The sequence below is a fragment of the Papio anubis genome, chromosome 13 (assembly GCF_008728515.1).
Source record: "Papio anubis isolate 15944 chromosome 13, Panubis1.0, whole genome shotgun sequence".
NCBI classification, from domain to species: domain Eukaryota; kingdom Metazoa; phylum Chordata; class Mammalia; order Primates; family Cercopithecidae; genus Papio; species Papio anubis.
This window is the reverse complement of record NC_044988.1, coordinates 86,810,693-86,832,012: the sequence shown is the minus strand read 5'-3', so window position 1 is coordinate 86,832,012 and position 21,320 is coordinate 86,810,693. Positions and strand designations below refer to the sequence as shown.

The 21,320-nt window shown below is 41.4% G+C and overlaps 1 protein-coding gene across 3 annotated transcripts in view; it reads left to right on the top strand.

Moving 5' to 3' along the window:
- The window catches only part of ASTN2 (astrotactin 2), a 1,032,132-nt gene that overhangs the window by 61,459 nt on the left and 949,353 nt on the right, over positions 1 to 21,320 (top strand). The window lies entirely within an intron of this gene.

The window sequence follows — 21,320 nt, the reverse complement described above, 5'->3', positions numbered from 1 at the left end:
GGCAGCCTCTCAGCCTCCACTCCCACCTTCCGCCTTCGCCTGGGAGCTAAGCAGCCTGGTGTCTGCTTGGCCACTAGCTCAGTACGTTACATGTGGTTAGCCATGTCCTCTCTCTGCACCCCATTGCCCTTTTCTAGAAGTGGGTTTGTATTATCCAGCATACAACATTACTGAAAGAGTAAGGTAGGAGGGCATGCTTGAAAATACTAGGTAAATGAAAAGAAATGTTGTTATCATACACGTAGTATTATTTTTGTCCTCACTTGCAGCAGCCTTCTCAGTCTGAAACTGGATATGGGGTTGAATCATTTTTACCATAAAGGAGTTGAACATTTCATTTGTGCTGAGATTTCTGAATTTTTCATTCACTTGTTTGTTCAACAAAGACTGAATTTGCTGACTATTCACTGTGTGTCAGGGACTGTCTTAGATCTTGGAGATAAATGAAATACAGTTATTTCACAAATAATTATTAAGCACCCATCCTGACCCCTGGAGTAAAGAGAAATTTGTTCATTTTAATAAGGTGTTCATATTAAAGAAATATACACTGGGTCAGGACTCCTGGATTAAAACAAAAAACAGGACAAGGAGCTTAAAATGTAATGGAGAAGAGAAATATTGAACGAATACTTTTATAAATAGTATAGATGTGTTTGTGGCAAATGCCTTGAAGGAAGAATCGTCGAGTATTTTGATAACTTGTAACTAGGGCATTTATTTTAGTTTGGGGATTCAGGGAAGTCTTTCCTAAAAGGTGAGGTTTGAGCTGTAGGATGCATTTGAGCTCACTGGGGAGTGGGGTCTAGTACAGGGAAGAGATGTTGGGAAGGCTGTAGCAGTGAAGAGTTCTGTATGTTCTAGATCGGGCAAGGCCTGTGTTGCTGGAGGGAGGAAAGGAGGAGGGATGGAGTCTTAAGAGATTGCCTGGAGCCAGATCATATAAGGTCTGGTGGGAAGGAGTAAGACCTACCCTGAAGCAACACAGAGACTGTTAGAAAAGACAGATCGGTAACAAAACAATGATATGAGCTGTGATACTTATTCAGTGCATGGGTGCACACAAGAGGGAGTAGTTAACTCAGTTTTCATGGCTCAAGAAAGTATTCAAAAAGGGGGATTTGGGTTTCAAAAGCTCTAGAGGCAGCTCTGGTAGAAAGGTGAGCAGCATTCCATCCAGAGTGACTAGCATATGCAAAGCCTCTGCAGTAGAAACAGCTTGGTGAGTGTAGGGAGCTGGCATATGGCATGCACAGGGAGAGGGGGCAATGAGAAAAGAGACAGGAGGAGAGGCAGGGGTCGGATGATGAGGGGCCTCATCTGCCATGGAATAATGAGTTTTAATGGTGTTTTCTTAGTAAACAGTTTCATTTTTTGGAGTAGTTTTAGGCTCATAGCAAGATTGAGCAGGAAATACAGAGAGTTCCTTATACTCCCGAGTACCTCCCACCCTTCCCCACCGCACATAGCCTGTCCCAATACCAATACATCTTCCTACCAGAGTAGTACTTTTGTTACAATTAACAAACCTGCATAGACATATCATTGTCACCCAAAGTCCATAGTTTATATTTGGGTTCACTTTTGGTGTTGTGTTGCCAAATGTATAATAATGTGTATTCACCACTATTGTTCACACAGAATGATTCCATTGCCCTAAAAATCCTCTGTGCTCTGCCTATTCATCCTTCCCTTCATGCTAACCCACTGCTATTGCTGATCTTTTTGCTGTCTTCATAGTTTTCTTTTTTCCAGAATGTCACATACTTGGATGCCTAGAGTGTGTGGCCTTTTCAATCTGGCTTCTTTCACTTAGTAATATACATTTAATGGTCGTATTTCGTGGGGTTTTCAGAAAGCAGATGGCGTGGTTAGGGCAAGGTTACTCCATGTAATGGATGGATTGGAGGTAAAGGTGAACTCAAATCAAGGAAAACAGGTTGGAGGTTGTGCTGGTAATTGTTGGAAAATTGGGGTCATATTTTTCAATGCTGAAGTCTTAACTTGAAAGACTGATCTTTTCAGTACTAAGGTATCATCATTTTGCTATAAGGCCTCCTTTGGAACCTATGCTTTTCAACTCTTCAGCTTCCCCTGTGCTATCCAACATGTGGCTATTATTTACATTTCAAATAATTAAAATTAAATAAAATTAAAATATTGGTTGCCCAGCACACAGTAGCCAGATTTCAAGTGCTCAGTAGTCCTGTGTGGCTAGTGGGAACCATATTGGATGGTGCAGATGTAACACATTTCCACTGTTGCAGAAAGTTCTACTGGACAGCACCACACTAAATCTTAGAGGACCTTTTTATGGTTTGCTAGAAAGACTCTGGATTTTAGAGCCAGAGTGAAGTCTCAAATTGCTGTCAAAACATTTATTAGTGCTGTGATTTTTTTTTTTTTTTTAACTGTGGTAAAATATGTGTAACATAAAATTTGCCATTTTAACCATTTTTAAGTGTACAATTTAGTGGAATTAATTACATTCATAGTGTGGTGCAACCATCAACACCATGTATTTCCAACACTTTTTCATCACCCCGAATAAAAACTCTCTGCAATCAGTAAGCAATAACTCCCCATTCCATGCACCTTCCAACCCTGATAACTTCCCATCTATTTTCAGTCCTTATGAATTTATCTATTCAAGATGTTTCATATAAATGAAGCCACTTACTCCATCTTTTTGTATCTGGCTTCTGTCACTTAGCCTAGTATCTTAAAGTTTCATCCATGATGAGGCATATATCAAAGCTTCATTCTTTTTTATGGCTAAATGGTATTAAATTATATGTATATATTGTATTTTATTTATCATTCATCTGTTGATGGACACTTGGGTTGTTTTTACCTTTTGGCTGAGTGATAAGATTTTGAACAATTTGCTTAATTTCTCTGAGTTTCTTTTCAATAAAATGGATATCTTAATCCTTAAATTCTAGAATTATTGTAAAAACTAGAAGAAACCCTGAAGATAAAGTGCTTGGGATGGCTTTCCCAGCTCAGTAGTTGGTAATTTTCCTACCACTCTTTGTCCATCTCTGTCTACTATCCCTTGGTGCCTCGATCCCTGTACATTGGAAGCTCAACAACTGTTGACCAATTGTTGATTCTTTCCGGTCTCATTAGCTCAGCTCTGATTCTTGGACTGTAAAATGTGAGGAGAATATTTTGTTTGACCTCTGTGTGTTTAATGTGTAGGAGGTTCCAGGTTGGTGGAGATAATATCTCTCAAGTGTCACAAGTTCTGGGATGCAGATGGTGGCCCATGTTCCTCATTAAACTAATAATTGCTCTCAGGGGAAGTACAGCAGAAATCAGTACTTGACATTTTAAAGGTAGATGAAGTCATAAGAAGATTATGACTTGGCCTTGAATAGCATTTCTTGGGCCAGATTAAAAATTCGCATAAGAGAGTTATTGTTTTCTGGAGTCTGACCTGTGTTCTCCTGAGCCCAGGGCTGAAGGCACAGCTTGTGAGATTCAAGGTTCTGTTTCTCTCTGATGAAGGTATACTGAGAAGGCCAGGTTTTCCTCCTCAAAATGGACTCAAATGTTAGGAAATCTTCACAGTTGATTCAATTAAAAAGATATTAATAGTAAGCGGTGTTTACTTAGGACATTTTGATCTGTATTCTAGGGGCTTAGACAATGAGGATATTTAATAAACTCATGACTAAAAGTTTTGGAGATAGGTGACTTTAGAGCTCTAGATGTCAGCCTGCAGGATTGGAATCCTCTGGTTGTCTTGGCCTTCTCTTTGGGGCTCCAAGATGGCTATAACACCCCCATCCGAATTAATGAACTAATATAGCATCTAAAGCAGGCATGAAGAAAGGAGGGGCAGAAAACAGAGCTTTCCCTGTGAACGTTTTCCTTTATTACAACAAAACTTTTCCAGAAGTGCCTCCAAAGATTCCACCTCATAACTCATTAACCAAAAGGTTATGATTGGCCACCTATATATGCAGAGGAGCCTTTTCATTTTGTATAGAAAGAAATTTGAAAATTGTAGAGACTTGAAGGGAGAAACCGTTTTTCTTGTTCGTGTAGTCAGGCAAGGCTTCATGGGGGCAGTGATATATGCATGAAGTATTGAATGGAGGTGTAGGATTTTGACTCAAGTAAAGGCAGCTTAGGCTGAGGAAACAGCTTAGCATAAGCATGAAATTTGGGAATTCAGATTTGTTTTGTTTTGTTTCATTTTTTTTTTTTTTAAGATGTAGCATTGGAATACCTGTGGTAAAATGCAACAAGAAAGGAAGAAGTGAAATATAAAAAGTTTCTAGAAAGTTTTCATAGACCTTGAGAACCATGCTTAGATGCTTGGACTTACTCTGGAGACACTGGGTAGGTATTAAGGTTTTTGAGCTGGGATTGCCATACTCTCTTTTCCTTAATCCTACCAATTCTTTGTAGCTTAGATTTGTCATCATGGATGTATCCTAAGTTTTTTGTTACTTCATTTCTCAGTTGCTCCCAGTTGCCCATATCTTTTCCTAAATGCTCTGTAATGTGCTTCTGTTAAAGAGAGTAGCAGTGTAGATGTTGAGGGTGCAAGGACAGCAAGCAGGCTTCCACCTTCAGTCTCTCAAGTAAAAACATATAAAGCAATCCCCTTTTCACCTACCTACCATGCAACATGACGGTCATGCCAGAGCAGAATCCCCTAGGGTGGCTTAATTGTGACTTAACGTGCTATTATCTCCACTTTGTAACTTCAGTACTAAACATGATTTGCTACATGTCTTTACCAGGTCACCTAACTTCTAGACATTTTGTTCATATATGACAAGCTTTCTCTGCTCTAAATGCTTCGCTAACTTGCTAACATTCCTAGCCTAACCTGGAAGATTCTTTACGGTATTGTCTTCATTTCCCAGCCTCATTCCCCACTGCCCAGCGTGCTCTGCCACCATATCAAATACACAGTGCTCTGAACACATTTCCTCTCATTCTGCACGTATGTTTCCCTCTGACTACACTGTCTCTGATTTTTCTTTTATTCTTTTTTTAAGATGGAGTCTTGTTTTGTCGCCCAGGCTGAATTGTAGTAGCACAATCTCTGCTCACTGCAACCAACACGTCCCCTGTCAGGTTCAAGAGATTCTCCTGCCTCAGCCTCCCAAGTAGCTGAGATTACAGATGCCACCACCATGCTTGGCTAATTTTTTTGTATTTTTAATAGAGATGGAGTTTTACCATATTGGCCAGGCTGGTCTCGGACTCTTGACCTCAAGCAGTCCACCCACCTTGGCTTCCCAAAGTGCTGGGATTACAGGCCTGAGCCACCGTGCCCAACCTTGATTTTTATCTCTCTATTCTGCAGACCTTTCTTGTAGGAGTAATTAATCTCTCAGAACCCTTCTGAAGTGCTGTATCTTTTTTCTTAGACTTTTAACTTTGGAAATGTTTTAGATATATAGAAACTTGGCACAGATTATACAGAGACCTTCTATATAACACTTACCCAGCTTCCCCTAATGTTACCATTTTACATTACCATGGTACATGTGTCAAAACTAAGAAATCAACATTTGTATGTTGCTGTTAACTATACTATAGACTTTATTCAGATTTTACTCGGTTTCCACCAATGTCCTTTTTTTGTCTCAGTGTTCAATCCATGTTGCATTTAATCCTCATGTCTACTTGCTTTCCTCTGTTATGTGACAGTCTCTCAGGTTTTCCTTTGCTTAAAAAAAAATTATCTTAACAGTTGTGAAAAGCACTGGCCAGAGGTGAAGTACCTTTGATATCATATCATATCATATCATATCATATCATGTCATATCAGGGAGTATCTGATATCATCCTGACTTATTGCTGATGTTAGTCTTGATCATTTATTTGAGGCAGTGTCCATTGGGTTTTTCCACTGCAAGACAATTATTTTTCCCTTTACTTACTTTATTCATTAGAAGTGAGTCATTAAGTCCGGTCTACACTGAAGGAGAGGCCAATTAAGCTCCACTTCCTGGAGGAAGAAATAACCATCTTATTTTTAGAGCTGCCTGGCCTCTTAAGGACTAGTGAACTATTCTTTTTCAGTATTTTTTCTGAACCTTGTGTGTTCCTGTCTCCATGGCATGAATAAGTTCACTTACCTCTTTCCCCCACCCCCATTAACAGTAGATTCCTGAAGGCAGGGGGCCATGTCTAATTTCTCCATCTCTCCTGAATTTAGTCCAAGATAAGTTCAAAGCAAACTTAACTTTTCTTAAATAGGGAGGCAAGCCATGCACACTGGCCCTCATTTTTTTCTCATTTAATAAGGGAACAAGCTGGAATCAATGACTTCTAAGGCCAGGCAGAGACGATCATGTTCCTTACTCTGCTATGACCTTGGTGATCTCTCCTTGGGAGGGACTAGAGTGGAGAGGACTGAGCCTTCACCAGCCCCCGCAGCTTCCTGTCTGCTGTGTGTGTGCATGAGCATACCGTTTGGATTTGAGGACAGAAGATAAAATCCTTTTTGACCCAGGTCCCTGATGATCAGTGGGCCTCCCGGCATGCTTCACCGCCCTCGCCTAGCTCTCTCTATGGCACCAGTTGCCACTCGATAAATCCATAAAAAGACAACTCAATTGTTTTGACTTTCCTCCACCTTTTCCAGCAGTTCTTCTTTTCCAAGTTAATGGGGCAGAGGGAGGGGAGTCACACAATTAGATGCTACACACACTTTTTTTTTTTTTTGGACAGAGACAAATTCCTCTGTGTGCTGACAGGATCATAAAAAATGAATTAGGAGATCTGTTATTAATGAAATACTCCAACCTAATGTTATAGCAATGAAGCCCTTGGCTTTATGCAAAGTGTTTGGCACTTATAAAATACAAGTTGAGATGTCTTTCTTTGCCTCCCTTTTGCTCACAGTAAAAAGGAGCTGAAACAATCTTAGCCTGAATTTTCAGAGCTCTGGTCAAGAATAAGGTTGCAGACAAATAACTACCCACACCCAAACAAACCCATATACACACATGTTAGGGATACAGAGCACAACTCAGCATATCAAGTAAATAGGCTCTGAGCAACTTCACAGTAAATAGATCCATTTCTCTTTGTTTATCTCAACATTTCCTAAATTTCTTTAACGATAGAATACCCTCTTTCCTGTTCATGCCATGTGGATATAGGGTGTCATGGGACACATTTTTAGAGACAAGCTTGTATCTGACACTGCCTAGCACCTCCTGGATTTTTTCTGTGCAGACTAACAATGGCAAATTGAAATGAGTATCTGTTGAGTTAAAAGGGAAATAGAGTCAATCCCCAATATTTTGTTTATGTTCTCAGTTGTTTTGCTTCCTGAGTCAGAGTGGTCAATTTTAGACTGAATGACCTGGAAAATTGCCTTGAATCTCCACTTCATTTTGCCTTTGGCCACATTGCTTAATCTTCACCAGCTTGGGAGAAGGGTTGACCTGAACAGCTAGGCCTAGGCTGAACAGGCCTCCCCAGTTACCTACCTTCATGCTTATAAATGGATTATGCTCCTCTCTGATTTTAAGCTTGGTGCAATGTTAGTTGCAAACATTAAAAATAATGAGAATGTAAGTTAAGTGTAATCTTCTCATCTGGTAATAGACTCTGATTAGAATTTCTTTTCATTTCGTTTAGATTCCAACTAAGCAGCATGCACAGAGCTTTGGAATCTAAATTAATATGCCATGTTAGTCTTCAGAAAACTGGACATATAGCACTTAGGTCCCCAGGCCTTCACTGCCCTTTAGCACATGTGTCCTTGTCATCCAGTGCTGGGGACTTTGCACAAGGAGAGATGTGAGGTCAGATGTGTCTTTTTGTTCCTCTTTAGCAATTCACACCTTCTCAAGCCCTTGGGAATCTGCTGCTTTCTTTGTGTGGTTGTAACCACCACATTCTCATTTTTAATTTATTTATACTTATTTCTGATTTTCAGAAAAAATATTTGCTTTATATTTATATTTCTACATAAAGAACAGAGAATTGGGTGTGGTTAGAAAAGAGAATTGCACTAGACAAAGCGGAAGGCCTTAATAGCTAGCTGTGTGATTCAGGGCAAACTCTTAATCTCTCTGAACCATGATTTTCTCATTATAAAATGAGGTTAATGATAAGACCTACATACAGGCTTGTTGTGAGAACGTGAGGAGACTTAGCAGTACCCAGCATGCAATGTCTAGCATACTATATGCACAGTGAAGAGCTGGGGCAACCTCCCAGGTGGTGGTGAGAGCAAATGAGAGACTAAATCAGGAAGTGCTCTCTCATTGTTGAGAGCCGTCTATGTATGAGCTATCAGTATAATGTATCTATGAAGCAATTTCTAAAGTGTCTCACTCCAAAAGCCCACCTCTCCACAAAGTCCATTGGTCATTATAGACAGTGCTTCTCAACCGTCAACCTCTTCATGACTTTGGAGAAACACTACATGTGCCTTTTCTTCTTGACCTCACTCCCATTATATTTTCCACAGTTTTCACTCCAAAGCCCCCTACTTGGATGTTGGCCAGTGCCAGATATACCAGGTCATCCTACCTCAGATAACACACACCGCTGAAGCAGCAGGATGCCCTTTAGCCTTGTAGGTAGACTAGTAAGTCTTGACTAATTGAATGATAATTAACGAAAAAGAACGTGTGTGTATTGAGCACAGATGATGTGTCAAGCATTACTCTTATTTCTTCATGTGTATTTCAGTTTAATCTTCATAACAACCTTAATCCGTAGGTATTAGGGCCCCCGTTTTGCAGACAATGGAAATTAAGTTAAGAGAAATGAATATATTGAGGTTAGCAGTGATAGGATTTGAACCCATGTCTGTATGATTTTAATACTCATATACCACGTACATCACCTTGAGGGAATAGAGATGGCCCTGAACAGGTTCACTCTCACCACTGTCAGGAGAACATCTAGGATATCTGTGTTACCACTTCACATATGAGGGTACAGTTATTTTTTCCCATATTTAATTGCTTATTTCTGCTAAATGATGTCTCAGGAAACCCAAATTCTGTCCTTGATTTGGTATCAATTTTCATGTCTGCAAAATGAAAGAACTGGGCAAGTCTTACTGCACTAAGATAATAGGATTGCAGCAAATAAGCACAGGTGAGTACGTTAGGAGTTTGGTTAGTTGGTTGGACAAATGCTGTCTAAATGCATGGCCAAGTTCAGGATTCATAGAATATATGGATCTGAATTCTGCAGGATAATACAGATCAGAATTCTGTATATTCTACCGGATCCTGAACTTGACCACGCATTTACACAGCATTTATCCAAGAAACTAAGCACAGAAGTTAGTAAACGCTAGGTTGGTTATACTGTTTCCTAGTTTTCTATGCCTTACCTTGATTTGAGATATGCAAATCCTTTTTAAAAAGTAACCAAAACCTTGATGGAATAACAGGGTGCTCTGGACAAAGAGTCAGTACAAGTGAGTCTCATCTTTACTCTTTGTAAGCCCACGGGCCAGGTAGCTTTGGAAAACTTTTGTAACAGCCCTGAGCCTCCACTGAGGATTAGACAATAAAACATCTGGAAAATGCCTGGTATAATTGTTCCTTTTCCTCCTTCCCTTTTTTTCCCCTCTTAGTTTGCTAAGTTGCAATGTGAGGATTAAAATATAGGCCAGAATGGGCAGAAAGGGAGTTACAAGAAAACCTGAATAGTGGATGGATGGAACTAACTAATGAGAATAAGTGGGTATAATAAGAAAACTGCAGAACCGAGGATATTGGTGAAGGGATGGGGTGGAAGAGAAAAAGAAGTTAAAAGGTAAAAGAAAGTGTACTCAGGAAGTATATGTGTTTTCTGGAAACAATCTGTCGCATTCTCTAGTTTACATGTTACCTCCTCTGAGAAGCCCTCCCTGACCACTTTGTCCAGAGAATCCCCGTGCCTCAGTTATTCCTTGTCATTGCATCCTGTTCACTTCCTTGATGGCACTTAACACCAGTTGTAACCTGCATTTGTTTTTGTTTAGTTTCAGTTTGCTTGAATTCAATAAGGGCCATACAGCCTGAGTTTGAAAACCAAGCTCTGCTACCTACCAGCTGTGTGACCTTGGGCAAGTTGATCATCTCTTTGAGCCGCAGTTTCCTTATCTATCATTGCAGCATGACAGTAGGGATTTTGTAAAGATTAGGTGATTTACTACAGCTGAAGCACTTAGAATTGTGTAAGGTACATTGAGAGCTCTCAAAAAGTAGCTGTGGTTATGATTCATACTTGTTTACGTCTGATGCTCCTTTAGGTTGTAAATCCATCTGGTCGGGGATTTTTATCTGTATTTTCTACTGAAGGCCTAGGACCTAGACTGTGGCTGACACATATTAGATACTCAATATATACTGGCTGAACATTCACAAGAGTGAATGTAAAATAATAAAACAAAGCATGAGTAGCAAGAGCAAGCCTTGCTGGCTGGAGGATTCAATAAACTACAGGCTTGGCTCCTGGCAGTCCTCTCCTGGGCTCCTTTGTGCTGCAGAAAACACAGCTCCAAGTTGGGCTCTTTTATTTCCATGGACTCTCCTACCTCTAACCCTGGCTCCCTTAGATTCCTGGGTCTGTTCATTTAGCCCCAACCTGTTCATGCCCCAGGGAGAAAAACGTTCCCCACTCTTGTACAGGCGGTATGTGTCAGTGTTGATGTCAACATTCCTGAATAAATAAATAAATAAAACTAATTTATGTTTGGCTGAAAAACACATCAGGGCCCTTAGGAAAAATGAGCGATGGGAGGGCAGCACTCACATTAGTATTGCACACAATGCCTCCGCCTGGGCTGCTTCCCTCCCCTGCATTCCCTCTGCCTCACCCTTTTCATTACTCTTAGGTCTAGAGTCGAAACCTGTGTTCATTCTTTCCTCTTCCCTTAGCTTTAGGCTCAGGGATGAAGAAATGAAAACAAAATAAATCATTGAGGAGTAAGGGGATGAACTGCATAAGGGAAACACGCGTCTTCTCATACAAGGAGCTGCTATGTTGTCCATGATTCTGTGTCACTCTACAGGGTGTATGCGCATAGGTTGTGTGTGTACACATAGACAAACACAGCTACCCCCGGGCACTGCTGTCTTCTAGAAGCCAGGTAGCTTCCCAGATGGTTTGTGGTACTAAGCGTTAATACAACGCTTTTCCTTCTGGAACTCCCAGCGTCCTGGGAATAAATGAAGCAGGGGACAGGCAGGGTCTCTGGGGACCTGGACTCATCATGGCTGAGTAAATCTTCACACTTCCTGTGCTTTCATCAGCCCTGGTGCCCAGCGTCCTACCTCCAGTTCCCAAACCTGCCTGCAGGATTCATTTCCATACGGAGAGGGCTTTGAAGTCTTATTCACCGTGCCATGGTAGAGGGTTTAATATTCTCCTGCTAATGCTGCTTTTGGGGATGGGTTTTTTCTCTTCGTGCTTGTGTGGAAGGCTATGTAGTTATGCTGGCATCTTTTTTCAGGCATGCTGTGCTGGAGATATCTCCTTCTTTCCCACCTCCCCATGTCTCTCTACTGGAACTAATGATGGGGCCACCTTGGGAGATGCTTTGCCTGCTTCAGGAGTTTTTGGAGTAACATCTAAGACAGAGACGCTTTGGGTGACATTTTCAGAGTAGTTCCAGCTCCTTCATCCCCCCTCCTTCCTTCTTCTCTCCCTCTGCTTTCTACTTTCTTCTGTCCTTCTTGCCTTCCTTGATCTCTTTCTTCTTTCTTTTATATTTTTATTTCTTTTTCAATTAATTATTCATGGAATCAGGGATTGTGCCAGGTGCAGGAGGGGCATAAAAATGCAGAAAGCTCCGCCTTTAAAACATGCACATTCTAGTAGGAAATATAAAGCTGGTATAGAACTAATTAATGTGAGGTAGAGAGATGGCATCCTGGAACCATATGTGTGGGTGGGGTTAGAATGTGCTTTTCGGCCGGGCGCGGTGGCTCACGCCTGTAATCCCAGCACTTAGGGAGGCGGAGGCAGGTGGATCACGAGGTCAGGAGATCGAGACTATCCAACCCCGTCTCTACTAAAAATTAGCCGGGCGTGGTGGTGGGCGCCTGTAGTCCCAGCTACTCTCGAGGCTGAGACAGGAGAATGACGTCAACCTGGGAGGCGGAGCTTGCAGGGAGCCGGGATCGCACCACTGCACTCCAGCCTGGGCAACAGAGCAGACTCCGTCTCAAAAAAAAAAAAAAAAAAAATGTGCTTTTCATTCCTTGCTAACTGAGTCATCTTGGGCACGTTACTCAGTCTCTCCAATTCTTAGTATTCTCATCTGTACATGGGGTTGAAAATAATAGTATCTACGTCACAGGATGTTTGTGAGAATTCTATGATGTTATTCATGGAAAGTGTTAGTTAGCACAATGCCTGAGTCTTAGGGAGTGCTGCACAAACGTTATCTATTGTTACTATTGTCAATGACACCACACCAGGTCAAATGTTTTCTGTGACTATTCCAGGGAAAAGCAAGTTCACGCACTATAGGGATCTGAGAAAGCTTCTTGGATAAGCTTGCAAACTGATTCTTCGGCATGAGTAAGCTATGTACAAGTGAATTTAGAGCAGAATGTAGTTGGAACAAAAGTAACTATAAAATTCTGATAAAAGGGAAGCAGAGGGAGATTTGACTTCAGACAGAAGAGGTGATGGCACATTCACAAAGGTAGAGATTGAACAGATGCAACCACAAGTCAAGGAAAGCTAGAGGAAGCTGGAAGAGGCAAGGAATAGTTTCTCCCCTAGAGCCTCTAGAGAAACTGTGGCCCATGCACGTACTTTGATTTTGGCCAGTTAAACTGATGTTAGACTTCTGACTCTTCCTACTTTAGTTTTTCTGAAGTGAGTGTGAGATGCAGTGAGGGGGGAACTATTCCCCTTACTTAACTTTGGAAGCCAATCAGGAAAAAGCTATCCAACCCACCAAGCTCCTGAAATTCCCATGGGACTTCTGGTCTGTGGTCTCCCAGAATGTCATTTGATGGCAACTCAATGTCATTGAGACTTCAATGTATGCCATAGTACCCTTGGCTTCCCCAGAAGAGATGCCACTAAAGGTCATCAGGGACATGGAAATATGCAGGGTTCCTGGTCCCCATTGTTATTTGTTATACCTATTCTTATTTGTTATGGATATTCTATTTCTTCTATATAAAACTGTGTTGGAAGAAACAATTCTGTTCTGAAAACACAGTTTGAAAATGGCAATATTGCATATTAAGTCAGTATCCCCTCATTGTGTAGGTGACAAAGCCAGGACCTTGTAGGTGAGCAAACCAGGACCTAGCCAGAGGAAACAAATGACCAAATGTTCCTAGTTTATTAGTGGCAGTACCGAAAGATCCCTGGACTCCTCTGAAAACCTGACCTTCTACATTCACAAAATCACACAAAGAAGAGCATGGTTCAGAGGCAGGACTCACTTTGGGAGACTCCGACTCACTGCTGCTCATTAGCATTTCCCAAGTTCTATATGATTTCTAACAGACTTTGCACCAGCCTTGCCACATAAATTGAATTATTCCAACAAACATGTATTATTTTTGTTTCATTTTTCAGCTGATAAAACTGAGTTTCAGTGAGGCTAAGTGGCGTGCCAACAGTCAGGCAGCTAGAAGTGGCAGAAGGGGGATTCAAGCTCCCAGCCATCTGGCACTTTAGCATGTGGGTTCTCCTGTCTCTGAACCTGACTGTCCTATTCACAGACCCAAGATGCCTTTGTTCAGGGACCTGAGTTCTGTGAACAACAGTTAATGAATAGCTGTGTGCTGCTTTGTAATACATGACATGAAATGGAGATGCTAAATATTATCTCTTCAACCATGGGAAGAGGTGATATTTGACCAGGTCCTCACCTAGCCATCCAGAAGAAAATAACCATAGCTATAGCCGCAAAGTTGGGTCCATACTTCAACTTGAGTCAAACAGCTCATATATTCTTGTTTCCCTAAATGAAGGATGCACTCAAGCAATTGAAAACAACTTCTGGAACAATCTTCTTCCATTACCTCTAATGGAATTGAGTGTATGTGGCACATAGTGTGTGCTGATATTTTGCAGAAACAAGGTGGGATTTTCCCATTACTCTGAGGATGGATGAGATGTGAAATGAACTCCACAGAGACCTCTCACTTTGTCACAATAGAGCTAGTGAGTCTCATTAGAAGATTTGGGGAACAAAATGCATTTTTGTTTCCTGCTTTGTATCCTCCTATGCACTCTACACTTTCCTTTTCATGCCTTTCTCTCTCTGCTAATAAATCTGGTGGCAAAAGGCCCATATAAAAGACCCAGATAAAAGGATCCACCTTGCTGTTTAAGGAAATGTCACTGCTGTTTGGAATACAAAGAACCTACTTTGAATCTGGCATTGTCTTTTGCTTGATCGTTTGCTACTTTACAGTTTTTCAAAAAATTATTATTATTCCTTTTCTCCTTTTTGTTTTCTTAACCTCCTGCTCACAAAGAACAGGAAAGTTTCTGCCTCTAGCTTAAAGGCTGTGTCTGTCTATGTCTCTCACCATCTGTCTGTGTATCTCTGTCTCTTGTGTGTAAAAATGTTTTGGCAGATCGTTCCTATCTCAGTGAATAAAGTACCCATGACAGAGAGAAATGCAGCAACCAGAAAAAAAAAACTATTTGATTCATGAACAATTTACTTTCTCTGGGGTCCATTTCTACCTGGACTATTTCCTTCTTTCTTCCTGTCCTCACTTTTATGAAGTTGTTTTCTCTTCAGAGCATGACATGAGATTTCCTTGCTCAAGGACTTTAAAAGACACAAAATGTGAGAACTACAATAGTTGTAAGAGGTCATCCACTCCTGTATATCCCTTCACTTTGACCTTGTAATCAAGGATAACCTTGGGTCCCTAGAGGAGCCAGCGCCATGCTGACACTGCTTAAGAGCAGGGCCTCCTCTCAGAGCCTTCTCAGGGTTGTCACAGGCACAAGACCATGCAAAGACCCCACTTGGTTATTGAGTAGTGGTCCTGCCTGGCCGTTTTACTGATGGGCACACTGAAGCCTGGAGGGAAGAAGGGCATTGCACAAGGTCACACCGTGAATCACTGTTGGAACTGAGACAGGGGTCCTAGCCTCCTCACCCTTACTTTCTACCTCGTCAAGTAGACATAAAGGAAAGGGGATATCTTGTAAAAACAGCAATATGGTGCCTTTTATGGCACTTGACAATTTACATTAAGAGCATTTCTACCTGTGACCTCACTGGAGCACAGTGGCAGTGATTCTGTGAGAGCTGTCCAAGGTCTCACAGTAAGGAAGTGGCAAAGCCAGATTATTCTGCTCCACTGGCTCCAACAACAAGCTTCTTCTGCTTCCATTTTGCCTTCATTCCCCACACAGGTCTTAGCATGGTAGACAGTGGTTATTATTGAGCCCTTAATGTATTCTTTAGAGGTGGCAGAAAAATTTAGCAGGGTACACCAGGCATTTTTCTTCTATAACCAGTGTTTCTGCCAGGCTACATCTCTTCCCTGAAGTAGTCACACCCCTCCTCCTCTCCATGACACTTTTTTTTTTTTTTTTTAAGACAGAGTCTCGCTCAGTCACCCAGACTGGAGTGCAATGGTGCAATCTTGGCTCAATGCAACCTCCACCTCCCGGACTCAAGCCATTCTGCTGCCTCAGCCTCCCCAGTCGCTGGGATTATAGGTGCATGCCACCAACCAAAGTTTCACCGTGTTGGCTAGACTGGTCTTGAACTCTCCATGACACTTTCTGTTGACATGAACAGGTGTGTGTGGGATGGGGAGAGGAAGGGTCTGATGTCTCCAAGAGCTGTCATTTATCCTCCCTGTCCAGGTAACTAAGGCCACACTCTGGGCCATGCCTTTTCCTTAACAGGCCTCAGTTCCCATCTAAGTAAAATGCTATGGTATCATGTGGGACTCTTAAATTTTTTTTTTTTTTTTTTTGTAAAAGAGAATGTTTCCTGACTTAACAGATCGGTGCATTAAAATACATAAATATTTGATTAGCATGTGGTCCTCAGAGAGTCTCTTGCCAGAATAGCTGAGTGGTATGTGTGCTTCTCTTCCCCTTTCTCCTTCTTCCTTCACCTTCTTCCTCCCCTTACCCCAAACATTTGAGTAATCTATTTACTAATGAACTCAATATTAATGTATCCATTTTTCTCAGTTAGTGTCAGGTTTCATTAGGAAACATGAGAGGCCTGACATTAATCGTATGAAAAATGGGTCTCAGGGAAGCTGTTGGGTTCTTGCTTCTTAACAGAAAAAGTTTCTTCAGGAAAAGGCACAGTGTTTCTCTCTTTTTATTCTTTGTAAATGGAGTGTGGGCAAAAGAGTTCCTTTTTTTGGCATTTGTAAAGACAGCTGGCCTGATGACATTGGAGGTGTGGCAGCAGCAGACTCTGTGTGTGTGCATGCATATATGTGTGAGATCTCAGAGGATCTTTTAAAGTGGGACAGGGTGACCTTGCCTCTTTCTGCCTCTGCAGCACACAGGTCGTGTGTACCCTTCAGATCTCAGCTCCGATGCGGTGTGGCATGGTGGAAAGGGCACTCGTGGGGTTAGACACATTGAAGTTCCTACCCTGATTCTGCCACTTGACAGTTGTGTAGCCTGGAACAAAGTCAGTTCCCCTCTCTGAGCCTCGGTTGCCTCATGGGCTAGACAGGAAATACTAATACCAGTTGTGAGAGAAAATTGGGAGTTTGATGGTGTTGTAGTCAGGAACCACAGATGCATGCCTAGATCCTGCTGTGCCCATTACCTCTTCTTGCCCTGAGGGAAGGCTGGGAGCAAACAGCAGCTCAAGCAGCAGCCCAGGTCTACAGCTCCCCCATCATCACCCGCAGTTAGTCTAGATCCTAGTGTCTGCCTGTCCCCTAGATAACTGTATGAACTCACGTGGTTGATGAGCGATAGCAATCGAAACTGGGAGACTGAAATTACCCACACAGCTGTGAGGTCTGGAGAGGTAGAAAAGAGAGTTCCCACGGACAGGTGTGCTATTGAGTTTTGATGACCAGGCCGGAAAGTTAAGATATTAGGTTGGTAAAAATGTGTATTGCATTTTTTGCAATTAAAGATAATGGCAAAAAAACCAACAATTACTTTTGCACCAACCTAATAACCCACTCATATTCAGTGCCTACCAAAACCATTAAAAAGCTAAAGCTTGGTTGATTAGTGCCAGTAGGGTGTGGGAGAAGAATCACCTTCCCCTATTTTGTCTTACATGATTGATCATTTTCTTCTGTGTATTAGGATATGTTTTACGTATCTTCTGTTTTTCCAATTAATTGCTAAGCTCCTTGGAGAAAGGAACTTGTCTTATGTGTGCCCAGCGTAAGACGGGCCATCTGAAAAAGTTTTTGGAAAGATTTGCAGATGGGAGGATGACTGAATGGATGGATGAACTGATAAATGGATAGGACCTATAGGGTTGAAGGTGCTTATGGGCTTCAAGAAAGGAGGTTTTAGATGCAGGTCTAGGAAGAAATAGAGGCTAAGTGGGCATGCTTTATTTGGGGGATTAAAAGGTTGGGGGAGACACATCCACTGAGGTTATATTGAGTATGAGATTGGATCAGGACACTCGTTGTCCTGAATAGTAATTTAAGTAGAAAATAATAATTAGCAAATAGTCAGATGCTGCAGAGAGGACTAGTAGATGCATTAGAAGAAAATGGCAATCTTTCCTAATCCTTCTGTTCTCTCCAGATGTCCGTGAGGGTGAGAGGATGGTGAGAAAGTATTAAAAACACTGTGAAGTTATAGATAGATAAATGAGAGATCATCATCTATTCCCTATTTTTTATATGAATAAGGACAAAATTAGATTTTGATAATTCCATGGAATACAGATTCTTGGTAACACTTTGTACATGGCAAAACATGATCACATCTGTTACCTCACTTAGCTGGGTGAGAGAAGGTGAGCTCATTTATTGTACCTGTTATTGGCTTGCCCGAGGTCATGAGCACCCTGGCCTCCTACCCCCATGCCTTGGATATTAGGTTAGTTGTGTTTGCTTCCGCTTCTCCCCTTGGCTATGAGCTCACTCATTGTGCCCCATGTAGTGTTTTCACTTAAAATAGTGTCTACTAGTTGGTTATTTAAAGAGAAGCTCTCCACTTTTCTCTCCATGATACCTCGTCACCTAATCCCATCATTAAAAGGGAATCCCAGGAGTAAAAATTCAAACATATTGAAGTTATACAAATGCACAGAATACACTTAAGAGTTGTTTTGCCTCCAGAAGGCTGCTTTCTTTCTCTACTCCTCACTATGCTTACCTGACAAATAGTGTTATTACTTCATGGTGCTGTTACAAGAATTAAAAGAACAATGCTTGCAAACCACCCAGTCCAATGCCAGGTATAATCACATACCTGCTCTTTTGAAACACATAGTAGATAATAAAGGATTAAAAATGGCCTCTCTTTATTTCTCCCCATTCTAACTTCTCAAAGTTTATTAGGATAGACCTTAATATGCAGAAATTTTGATCTCTGGAACCCAGAAATCACAGGTCATCGCCCTGTGACCAATCCAATAATTTTGTCTTTGGATAAGCCATTTAACTCATGACTATTTTTTCTCCATTGGCCTCTGTAGACCCGTGTATAAAATGGGAATTCCTCATTTCATAGTAATTTGTTGCACTGAGGCAGGAGTACCATAGAGTATGTGTGATTTCTTAGATTCCTCAACTTAAGTGTGATTTGCATACATGTATTTTTAAAACCCCTCTTCATTAATTTGATGTTAGCATTATTTATTCTTAATTATTCATTTATTTATATTGCTGCTCTTTCCAAAAATAATGTTAGATGACTTATTTATTCATGCAAACTGACAGCAAACAGATATACAGCTAAGGGGAAAAATGGAAGAGCCATGTATCTTGTGGTGTTTTACATTTATTTTTACATTCTCCCTTTGTGTCAGAACTTTTCATAATGGCTAAAGCTTTGAGTTCTGGGAGAGTGCTGGACCTTTTGCTGACATAGACTCACATGAAACTGAAACTTTGGGGTAGAGAAGAGAGGGGTGGGGCCATATGGGAAGTGTGAGGAATCACGCAGATGATCCTTTCGACCAGAACTCATTTGGCTGGAGGCTAGAGAATCAAACATTTTAGGTGAGGTCAGGAAAGTGACAGAAAAACCTAGCCTGGCCAGAACCTTCATGGCAGTGAGTTGGCGAAAGAGTATGGTGCTGGCAAAGTACTCAACAGAATGCATAGACCAGGCACAGAGTAAATAGGATATATTATTCTTACTTACCAGGATGTGGGGGCTGAGGTGGGCTTCCTCCTGCAGATAGGAGGTGGGGATCAAGAGATCTCCCTCTTTGTCCCTGTAGGGAAGCGCTGCATCGGGTGCTGATTCCCCAGGGTTCCAGTCCCCAGAAGCCCTGACTTCCCCTTTTCACCTCTTGAAGAACTTTCTTTAATTCTTCTGAGATCTCCTTAGCTGAATGTCAAGGAAACAAAGAGCAAATTAATCCCAGCATGAGGGAGGTGGAGGTTAATTTGTATAAAGGATGAGTGACATCTTACAAAGGATTATTCCCCATACAGTCTCTTGGGAGCCGTGCACCAGCGTGCACATACATACACTCACACTCCATGCAAGCACCTCCTTCAAACTCTTACCATTCCCTAGCACCTCCTGTCTGAGGCCTTGTTTTATAGACAGACTTAGAAAAGAGCAGAATGGGAAAATTTTTGTGTATGCCTGGTGGTCCTTTTTTTTTTTTTTTTCTTTCCAGACCTCCTGCCTCCTTAAGCTGCCTACACTCGCTGCCAATTTGTTCAACGAAGCTGTGGTGTGTTGTTAATATTGTCAGGATTTATGAGTATTGCTAAATGTGTGCCTGGAATAATTTCATTTCCTTTTCTTTCTTTTCTGTTTTTCTCCAAAGAGCAGCATGAAGGGAGAGTAGTGAGATTCCAGCTCTGGGTACATACAGGTTTCATTCCTAAATCTACCACTGAAGTGCTGGGTGATCTTGAGCAAGTCCCCCTTTTTTTTTTTCTTCTTGCTCTGAGTTCTTTATCTACATTATTAGTTGGGGTAATTTTTAAGGGGCCTATGGCTCTAGGATTTTATGACTTCATTGATTTAAGGAGTTCCTCATTCAATGAAGAACAACACTGTGAAAAAACCCATTCTCCTTTATGGGGCTTTGATTTCCCCAATAGCAAAATATAAGTAAGAATGAAGCTAAACTGTAGATCTAACTTACTATGGAAATTAATGAAATGGCCCTCCTGCAATTCAGGTGCAGGGCCAACTCTTGACAATCAGAGTCATTAGAGGTTCAGATAATTTGCATCACATATTTTCTATGTTCCAGGTAAAACTACACTGAATTGAGGAATATATGATCAGACTGTCTTCCTAACATGGAGATGTTTGTATTGTGTTAAAGCCTAGTACTTGCCAAACATAGGAGCTTATGGTGGAGAAAATAATTCAGAAAGTCATAGCAATTTGGAGATATCATTTCCTCATTTTTCTTTCAATAAAATTTATTGATGTGTACTATGTTCCAGGCAGCATTCTGGATTCTAGAAAAGCAGAAAGGTCCTTTTGGAGCTTAGAGAAAAACTGACGATAAACATGTAAATAAATATATAAGTGATGGAATTTAAGATAGCAGTTAAGGGCTATGAATAAAATAAAGAAATGGAGTGAGTCCCTGGGGGTGCAGGTTAGAAGTTGCCATTTTACTTTATTTTATTTTATGTTTATTGAGACAGAGTCTCACTCTGCCACCCAGGCTAGAGTGCAGTGGCATGATCTATGCTCACTGCAACCTCTGCCTACCGGGTTCAAGCTATTCTCCAGCCTCAGCCTCCTGACTAGCTGGGATTACAGGCACACGCCACTCACACCTGGCTAATTTTTTGTATTTTTAGTAGAGATGGGGGTTTCACCATGTTGGCCAGGATGATCTCGAACTTCTGACTTGGAGGGCACTCTGGCTGGAACCAGGTGGTAACGGCCGAATGATGGGAGATGAAGGCGAAGAGTATGCCTGGCTTTGCTTGTCATTATTATCTTCTCCACGGTTAAAAAAAAAAAAATTCTGCGACATACCACTTCTCATGTAATCCTTACAGTGACCCTGAGAATGAATGTTGTTGTCCGCATGTTAAAAATAAATAAATGTCTCAAGGCGTGGCTGATGTATCCTAGTCTCAGGGGTCAGTGAGGGTAAGCCTGCACCTGAAAGCAGATCTTCCTGATTCTACCACCCAGCCCTACCACCATGGATAGTTCCTACAAAGACACTAAGGAGTGACCACTTTGCTCATCATATCCCAGCCCTTTTA